Here is a 10,104-nt window from a genome sequence, read left to right on the forward strand (position 1 = left end):
CTGGGGGCGGGCGGAGCGGCGCTTCCGCCGGCGGCACAGCCGCTGCCCCGCCTGGGCCCTCCCCTGCCCCGCGCAGGTACCGGCGGGTCCGGCTGTGCCCCGGCTGTGCCCCTGCCCCGCCTGGGCCTTCCCCTGCCCCGCGCAGGTACCGGCGGGTCCGGCTGTGCCCCGGCTGTGCCCCTGCCCTGCCTGGTCTCCCCTGCCCCGCGCAGGTACCGGCGGGTCCGGCTGTGCCCCGGCTGTGTCCCGGCTGCGCCCGGGCCCGCGGGGTGAGCGGGGTGAGCTCTGGGCAGGAGCCGGCCGCGTTACCGGGGTTGGCCGGGGAGAGCCGCGGGCAGCAGGGCAGCGCTGCCCGGCCCCCAGTTGGCGGCAGCGCTGCCCGGTGCTTCCCGCGGCGGGACCCGCGGGTGTCCTGCCGGGAAAGGTGCTGGCTTGCGCGCTTGGCACGCGGCAGTGGCCCCAGCCGTGCCTCAGCCGTGCGGTGGTGCCACCATAGGGACCCCCCGGCTGTGCCCCCACACCTGGCCGGCTGGGGCTGCCTTACTGCCGGCAACGAGCTGGGAGAAAGCTGGGAAAGGAACAGCTTCGTGGTAAAAAAAATGGGGCGTCGACAAAGTACCTGCTGGGAATTCTGACAAACTACATCACCCTGAAAAACCTGTGTCTGTAAAAATGGTAAAACTTGGCTGTGACTTTGGGACAACATACAGCTTAAACATACATCAGTGGAGAACAAAGTAGATTTTAAAAAGGAAAACAAAATATATGCTCGTTTCTGTGCCAGGGCAGGAGTTCTGTCGACTCTAGCAGCCCAGGCAAGGGTCTCTGCACTCCCAGGAGGGGAGAGCTTCCGCACAGAGTCCTGAAACAAGGAGACACGGGCATTTTTCTGCTCTGTTACATGCAGTAATAGTTACAACATGCCCTTATTTTGCTCTCTGCTCCTCTACAGTTAAAATCTGTCTCTGCTTCCACTGGAAAAAATAAGGAGTCCTGTGTTTTAAAAGCCATTTTGTCACAGCACAGGGAGCATCCACATGAGAAATGAGCTCCACTATTAAACGCCACATTGGCTAGGAATCTAAAATACAATATAGAATGCTTCCCTAGTACTGAATCACGAAGCTGGATTATTTGTCTGTCTCAAAGGCACGAAAGACAAAATCTAGGTGTGATTCTGCTCCTGTGTAATTGGCAGAGCAGAAATAGCTGGAATGTTTGGAGGTGCTGGAGGGCAGGCCCTGCCTGCACAGGGACAGCTCTGCACTCACCCACTTAGGCTCCTGGATGAACTTGAAGGGAGAAGGGACAGAAAAATATTTTTAGATTGGTAATTGTCCTCTCCATACTTGCAAGACTTGAATTTGCCAGATTTCATATATCACTGAATAAGATACAAAATTGGAGTAGATTGAAAGAGCTTTCTTGTCTTTTTAAATATATGAAAATTTAATTTATACTGAGTCTGTTAACAATCAGAAAAAAATATAGAGTAAAATATAAGGATCAGACAGCTCTGTGTACATCCACTTAAACTTCAGATGTATTATTAATTCTTCTGCCAGAAGAACCCAGTAAAACAAAAAATCTTGCTAAGAATCCAATCAAGCAATGCAGAAAGAAATTAAAATGAACAAATGTGTATGTCCACAAATGAGACAAGACTGCAAATTGCCACTCCATCTTCAAACAGTCAGAGCTGAAGGGAGAAGCCACAGGCAGAACCTAAGATGCTGGTTTAGTTGTCACTTGGGATTTCCCAATGAATTATTTCTAAAATTATCTCTCAACTTTCCACGTGCAATTGCCAAGGTATTGGATATAGTTGCAGCATATTACTTAACTCATAAATCCTAATTATTAATGACTGAGGTAATCAGCTTTTACAAGATTATTCTCTTGCACATACTTATTCACTGTGCTACAATTACAGGAATAATTTTGATTCCTGAACAGCCACCTCAGTGTTCCATTTCATGCACAGTGAAAGAGAAACAAAACCTTACAATAAAATTGCCATCATAAGAAAAGTAAAATCAACTCTGTAATTTAAGAGAAGAAAGAAATGTACACGTGGTTATTAAGCCTTCTGACAAAGGCAGGAATTGACTGAAATCCCAAACTCAGGGCCCAGGCAGGCCAGCGAGTCCTTCCTGGGGCAGCTCCCTGCCCAGCACACAGCCTGCAGTGCTGCACCCTTGGGATGGGCAGGAACCTGCAGGGCAGCTTTCCACCCATTCCACAGCACTCCAGGTAACCCAGATGTGGAACCTTGAGCATCTGTGAGGGAGAGCTCCCATTTCCCAGCCACAGGACCTGAAAGCTGGTGTCAGGAATCAGCACCAAAACCAGCTGTTTATCACAACCAGCATGAGGCAGGTGTGCACAGATAAGTTCAGTGGGGAACATTTTTATTGCCTGAAAATCTACCAAGGAAAATGGAGGATTCTTCTTCTTCTCCCTACATGCACATCAAAAGCACACTTTGCCTCTCTGTGCAATCAAAGAGCAAATCCAGCAGTGAGACCTGGCTTTATTTATGAGCCAAATGTTTCATGTCTCAAGCACAGTGTCCTGTAGGATGGTCCTGGCCATGTCCTGCTGTGCAGGTGACCCTGGCTGCTGGCTGGAGCCCAGGCCCTGCTGCCTCTGGGCTCCCCAGGGCCATTCCCAGCACATCTGTCCCCTCTGTGCCTCCCAGAGAGGGGAGGGCTGGAGTGGCTCCAGGAGAGGTGCCCAGTTGCTGGTTAATCCCCAGAGGAATTGACTGCATGTCCCATCGGCATTGACTGCCAGCTAGGGAGTAGCAGTGTAAATTACGCTCTTCTGAAACTCTCCCGTTTCCCTGGCCTGTTCACAGGCAGCTGAAGAGGCAGCGTGCTCTGCTCAGAGCATTCTCTGTCCCAGAATTAGCATGCAGGGGATAAGGCTCCCTCTGTCCCACAGAAACCCTTCCCAAGCCCAGCAGTGGCAGGGGTCACCCCAAGCAAAGAAAAGACGAGGTGTCAGTGTGACAGAGCCAGCGCTGGGGACATCCCTGTCACAGGTTTCACTGCTTTTCCAGGGACATGAGCCAAGGCAGTGGAGCCTCCTTGCAATGCAAGCAGCAGCATTTTCCCAAGGAGGACGCGGTTACTCCAGCAACACAGGCAATCCCACAGCACTGCCAGAGCTCAGGAGAGGTCGAGCCTTCCGACCTCCTGCCCCCTCCTTCTTTTCTCCACAACTGTACGAAGGCTGTGAGAGACTTTACTGTGAACACTGCTTAGCCAAATTATAACTGTAAATCAGTCCAAGATGGCAGAAGACATTTATTCCTATTTTCCTCTTAATTGTTTTTTTTTTTTTTTGGTGTTGCTAAAATACTCAGCAATAATAGAAAGCTTTGCAGCATTCACTAAAAGCTTTAGGGGAAAAGCACATCTCATTGTACTGCAGGAATAAAGGACCTGGTAATGCCCATGGAGCATCAAAGTTGAAACAAGATGCTGTTTTACTGCTGAACTGGCATGAAAGAAAAAGACTAAGAAAGAATGTGTACTCAAGAAACACAACTGAGGACTGAGGTGCTGCTGTCTCTGTGACTCTTGTCATGGAGGTTACAAATTCTTGTCTACGATTGTAAAATGAACTTTGTATTTGCTGATATTTAGACTGATATTACTTGTTTCCCAGCTGATTTCCTGATCATGTCTCTTCCTTTCCTCCTCAGAGGTGTGTGCAGAGATTGTCTCCTCTGTGAGAGAAGGAGGGTGCCTGGCAGCTCCAACATTTATAGAGTTGACAGGGAGTTTTCCAACTGGAAGTATTTGAGATTTCAATATTGTAACTGTATTTTGTGTGTGTGCATTTCATATTTTGATGGGAAAAACATTTCCCACCTTGCTTGAATTACATGTTCTTCTTTGGTTTTGCTTTTAATTTTCCAACACAGTTTATATCTCCCAATACTTTCACCAGTAAATCTCCCACAGGCTTCAAGGTAGATAATCATGCCCAGTAAAATTAGGTCAGTGTAACATTAAAGTAGGCGATTTCTGTCAAAGATTATCAAACTTTCCAAAAGTTACACCTATTTCTAATTTCTGTTCAGTGAATATGAAATGAATCTGAATATTAAAGGAGAATTGTGAAACTGGGAGGTGTGTCCCTTCATCTCCAGTTTAGTTAAATACGTTCTTTTTTCCAGTTTTACAATTCCATTTTAAAATTCTGACAGTGAATTTCCCCTCAGTAACTCAAAGACCATTCTTTCCATAGGAAAACAGTTAAGAGAAAGTCCTAGAAAATGCAGATAAAAGCTTTTTAATCTGATGACTGTACTTCATAAGATGTTGCTATTTAAAGAGTTTGCAGGATTTCAAACATGACCTAACAAAAGGATGGAGGCACTGCTTGCCATAGCTGAAGAGTTTTTGTGGTTGCCATTAGAAACTCGAGCAAGCTGGGAGCCTGCACGGACAGTGAGTGCAGCTCAGGGCTGGCTCTGCTTTGTTCTCCCTTTGTCAGCTGTGCACAGAAATGCCTCAGCAAGAGACAGGGGCAGGTCCCCAAAGGGCTGCTGCTTATTCCCTAAGTTTGGTTGCTGCTGGGTTTTTTGGCGCGGTTTTTATTTTTTTCAAAGGAATGAACATTCTGCCCATACAGAAATTAAAAACAAAACAAAACAAAAAAAGGAGAACCCCAATGTTTTTTATTTGTTTCCTTGCCAACAGATAGCAATTTCTGTGTGTGACACATGAGTGGCACTGTGCAGTGTTCAGGAGTCAGCTGCTCTCAGCCCCTCTCAGGCTGTGGCTCCCAGCCCTGCCCTTGCCAGCAGGTTCCAGGTGCCCAGTGCTGCCTGCCTGGGCCTGCTGGGGCTGCACAGCCCCTCTGCCTCTGGGCAGCTGCTGTGAGCAGGGGCTGGTGAGGTACCAGGTGAGGTACCTCTCTCCCAGGTGAGGTACCTGAGCCCCAGGAATGGATTCCTTGCCTGCACGGCTCACCTCTGCTCCAGCTGACAAGGCAGAGGCTGGGCATCATCCTAGAGGTCTTTTCCAACCTAACTGGTCTTGTGATTCTGTAATTGGGGTGAATTTAGAAATGCTGAACCCGATTTCATTTCAAACATCTGATTAACCTGCAGTTATGTGCCAGATTTCCTTGTTGCTGCATTGAAATGCTGGAATTTTATGAATGCCATAGCAACAGAATCAAAGTGAGGAGATCTGGAGTGCGAGGCAGGGAAGCTTGTGTCTGTTTTTCTCTAACGAGCTGAAGCTCTGAAGCATGCCTTTCCCCCTTCAGTTCCAGTTTCCCATTTGTGCTCCCCACAGCCAGGCTCCACGCCTGGCTTGGCTGCAGTCCTGCAGTGGAAACTATGCATGGATGGATGCGTGCAGAGCCTGCCTGCCGGGGGCTGGGGACCTTCATTCCTCCCTCAGCAAGCCGGCCTTGGGGCTGCACTGGGCCTAATTGGACCAAATAACCACGAGTTTGACCCAATTCCCTGATCTGCTCACAGAGGCCTCTCTCACCCTTCCCCTCCCCCTGCGCCTTTCCTAAACATTTTGAAAAATTGGCACTTCTCTTATTATCTTTCCTCTCCAAGCTATTAAAAGTGTTCCTAATTCAACTCTGATCCTACTAATTAGCTCAAATATGTTTTAATTAGTGGGATTTATTCTGCTGTTGGACGTGCCAAAATTCAATTCTAAGGTTTCTCTAAGCTCAGTTTCTCGAGTTGTCTCCTTTCCAGTCAGATACAAGCTCTAATTTTCTAGCAGTCACTTCAGTGTTCTTCTAAATTGGAAATAATTTCTGTCATATTATCTAAGTTCTTTTTTCATCCTTCACCTTACTCTGTCTTATTTCCTGACCTGTGACCACACAGAACAGAGTTGAAGTTGTGGACCCAATAGTCCTGAGGGGGACAAAAGGAGAGTGGGTGTGTAAATGAGGATATTGCAGGAGAGAAAATCCCTTCAGCTGGAACAGCAGCAGGTCAGGAGCAGTGAGAGTCTGAGAATTCATACAGCACTTCTAACAAGACTGAAAAGAGAGAGACTTGGGGGTAGAGACACTCACTGAGCCAAAAACAGATTCCCAAAAGAAAGGAACTTTGGTTTCAAAAGGAAGGGAATAAAGGAGTGGATAGAGCAAGTCCTGCTTTGCCAAGGCCTCTGCTGCAGCAGCATGGCCAGTGAACTCTGCCTGTTCAGCAAATCTGGCTGAGAACGTTCCTTTTATCACTGAAACAAGTCCCCGCAGACAAAACAATTGTATTGCTTTTTAGTTGGTTTCAAAATTAGTCATGGACTGATTTCATTCCTTAAGTCAAACTGAAGGTGATCAAGACCTTGCAAAAAGCTTTCTTACAGAGAGGCAGGGTTGGACCCAAAATAAGCAGAAGCCTTGCCCATCATCACTGCCATGGAGAATAAACTGGTTTATAAATGTTAATAAAGAGTTTAAATGCTTTTCAAGTTACTCTGACAAAGCTTGGCATGAGAGCCATGCAAAATGATTTCTTCCAGCAGGTCAGCTGGCCAGTGTGAGCCCTGCACGGAGCAGAGGCTGGGCAGGATACTTCCACATACTTTACCTAGTTGGGAAGAGCTGCAGAGGCACGAGCCTCTCCCAGAGAGCGGGGACACGCTGCTCCGAGCTCCAGCGGCTCTGCCAGGACCGTGCAAGTGCCTGGAACGCGAGGGGAGCGCGGCATCCCCGCGGTGGCCATGGAAACAAAGGAGGAGCTGCCCCAAGGGCCGGGACGGCACCCTGCCCTGAGGCAAGGTCCAGCAGTGCTGGCCGTGCTCTCTCTGTGCGTGTGCAGGATACAGCAGGGCAGCTCTCTGCCCCAGCAATGCTGGCCGTGCTCTCTGTGTGTGCAGGGTCCAGCAGCACTGCTCTCTGTCCCAGCAATGCTGGCTGTGCTCTCTGTGTGTGCAGGGTCCAGCAGGGCAGCTCTCTGTCCCAGCAATGCTGGCTGTGCTCTGTGTGTGTGCAGGGTCCAGCAGTGCAGCTCTCTGTCCCAGCAATGCTGGCCGTGCTCTCTGTGTGTGCAGGATACAGCAGCACTGCTCTCTGTCCCAGCAGTGCTGGCTGTGCTCTCTGTGTGTGCAGGGTCCAGCAGCACTGCTCTCTGCCCCAGCAATGCTGGCTGTGCTCTCTCTGTGCAGGATACAGCAGCACTGCTCTCTGCCCCAGCAATGCTGGCTGTGCTCTCTGTGTGTGCAGGATACAGCAGCACTGCTCTCTGCCCCAGCAATGCTGGCTGTGCTCTCTCTGTGTGTGCAGGATACAGCAGTGCAGCTCTCTGCCCCAGCAATGCTGGCTGTGCTCTCTGTGTGTGCAGGGTCCAGCAGTGCAGCTCTCTGCCCCAGCAATGCTGGCTGTGCTCTCTGTGTGTGCAGGGTCCAGCAGCACTGCTCTCTGTCCCAGCAATGCTGGCTGTGCTCTCTCTGTGTGTGCAGGATACAGCAGCACTGCTCTCTGCCCCAGCAATGCTGGCTGTGCTCTCTCTGTGTAGGATACAGCAGCACTGCTCTCTGCCCCAGCAATGCTGACTGTGCTCTCTCTGTGCAGGATACAGCAGCACTGCTCTCTGTCCCAGCAATGCTGGCTGTGCTCTCTGTGTGTGCAGGATACAGCAGGGCAGCTCTCTGTCCCAGCAGTGCTGGCTGTGCTCTCTGTGTGTGCAGGATACAGCAGGGCAGCTCTCTGTCCCAGCAGTGCTGGCTGTGCTCTCTGTGTGTGCAGGATACAGCAGTGCAGCTCTCTGCCCCAGCAATGCTGGCTGTGCTCTCTGTGTGTGCAGGATACAGCAGCACTGCTCTCTGCCCCAGCAATGCTGGCTGTGCTCTCTGTGTGTGCAGGATACAGCAGCACTGCTCTCTGCCCCAGCAATGCTGGCTGTGCTCTGTGTGTGTGCAGGGTCCAGCAGTGCAGCTCTCTGCCCCAGCAATGCTGGCTGTGCTCTCTGTGTGTGCAGGATACAGCAGGGCAGCTCTCTGCCCCAGCAATGCTGGCTGTGCTCTCTCTGTGTAGGATACAGCAGCACTGCTCTCTGCCCCAGCAATGCTGACTGTGCTCTCTCTGTGTGTGCAGGATACAGCAGCACTGCTCTCTGCCCCAGCAATGCTGGCTGTGCTCTCTGGGGAGCTGAGAAAGCCATCAGCAAGCACTGAAGCCCCAGAGTGCCCCCACAGCACAGTGACAGTGCTCTGTGGCACACATCTAAGCGATGACAAGGAGCCTGTGGATTGTGATTCCTGTTTCAGCACTGCTCACATTTGTACATGGTCTTAGTGTGTTTTGCATTTCATTTTTACAGGCGGCTATTGTATATTTTGTAAGGAGGGTTTTTAGTGTTGAATTATGGTCCTCTGGGGTATAGAAGACAAAAGGTAGCAGTGGATTAAGATACCAGGCATACAGCAAGAACATTTCTTTCTCAGAAAATGTTGCCTGGCTTCTTCCTAGCAAGTTCTGTGCTGTTGAATACCTCCGGATTCATCTGTGGCGTTTAAGTGCTTTTGTTTCATTTACAGTTTACTCAGTTTCTCAGGAGATGAAAGAGAAATAAAGTGACTGAAAATGTTTTCAAATGCAGTCTGAAAGCAAGAGAAACCTTTTGTTTCATTGCTTGGAAACCCCAAAAAGAGAACTGCGAGGAGCAGTTTGCTGTGAGACTCAGTGCTTCCTGTTCTTCTTGTTTCTGCATGTTCTTTCTCTCTTAAGAATTCAGACAAACGAGCAGAGGGACACTCAGCCGCTGGCATGCTGTGCCCCAGGGTGCTGAATTCAGCTGGCACTGCCCAGCCCCGCTCAGCACCTCCCCGTGCAGGGGCAGGGCAGCCATGGATATCATTCCCTGGGAATGCTGGGATGTACTTTGCAATCCCGTGTTTTGCAGTGATAAAAGCCAGACACTGGAAGGAAATAGAGAACATGTTTTTCCCTCTAAGAAGAGCAGAACATGTGTTACCAGCCAGTTTGCTCTGCTCAATACCTACTTGCTCTGTGTCATCGTTAATCAATTCCTCAAGTAGCAAGATAACCGAAGTACATGATTTAGTCATCTCACTGTGAGTTACATGGGCTCGTTGAACAGACCAATTTTTAAGCTCAGAGATGTTCAAAATCAGATAGAAATGCTTTCATGAGGTGAACCGTTGTGTACTGGGGGGAGAGAATGTTCATTTTTATCAAAGAAGATTTTTTCCATTGGTATTTCTATGGATTTCCCTGGGTGCAGTTGTGCCTGTACCTTGTGGACGGACTCCTGTGACGTGGCAAGGACTGCACAATAAAGCTCCTGGGAATGGAATTTGGTCTGAGAGTGCAGCACAGCCCACACCTCTCCAGTTGTGCAACGAGGGATTCACAACGTCCCAGCTCCTTTGCAAATGCTCCTAAAGGAGTGTGCTGGCTTAGAATTCGTTTTTGAGCTAATGCCAAATACAAGTTTAAATCAGTATACAATAAAAATGAAGTTCCTTGTGCCCAGCTGGGATGTGAGGGGACTCCTTCAGCAGCTTCAGCACTGACCTTGGGCCATTGAGGGAAATGGCAAAGTGCAAACTGTCACCCACTAGAAACAGTGAAATAGCTTTTTTTAATAACTTCATTTTCTTAGTGGGATAAAAATAAATGTTTTCTTAGAGGAACTAACAATCTGAAGAGCAAAACACTAATTAAATGGGGTGTTTTCAGACCATAAAACCATGCATATGCCTTAATGAAACAGGCACACAACAGTTCAACTTGTACCCTGATCCTCTTTACTTTGCTGTTGATGTTTAACTTGATTTCTATCCACAGTAACATTCAATACAGCACCTCAGGGCAGGAGGAAACTGGGTCTTAAACAGCCATTTTTTGCATTGCTGAAAGCCCTCAGCCCCAAAAAGGCACAAGAACTGGAAATGCTCAGGTTCTATCTGAAAGCAAGGCAGAAACACTGACCAGTGACAACACCAGTCCCTGCTGTGCATTTTAACCACTGCCCAGTGTCCCCAGTGTCCCCAGTGTCCCCAGAGCTGCAGGGCCCAGCACAGCACCCAGCTGCCTCCAAGGAATTCAACCTGTCCAAGGGCAGAATCCAGCTGCTCTGAGGGA

This window comes from Melospiza melodia, chromosome 12 (assembly GCF_035770615.1).
Source record: "Melospiza melodia melodia isolate bMelMel2 chromosome 12, bMelMel2.pri, whole genome shotgun sequence".
NCBI classification, from domain to species: Eukaryota; Metazoa; Chordata; class Aves; order Passeriformes; family Passerellidae; genus Melospiza; species Melospiza melodia.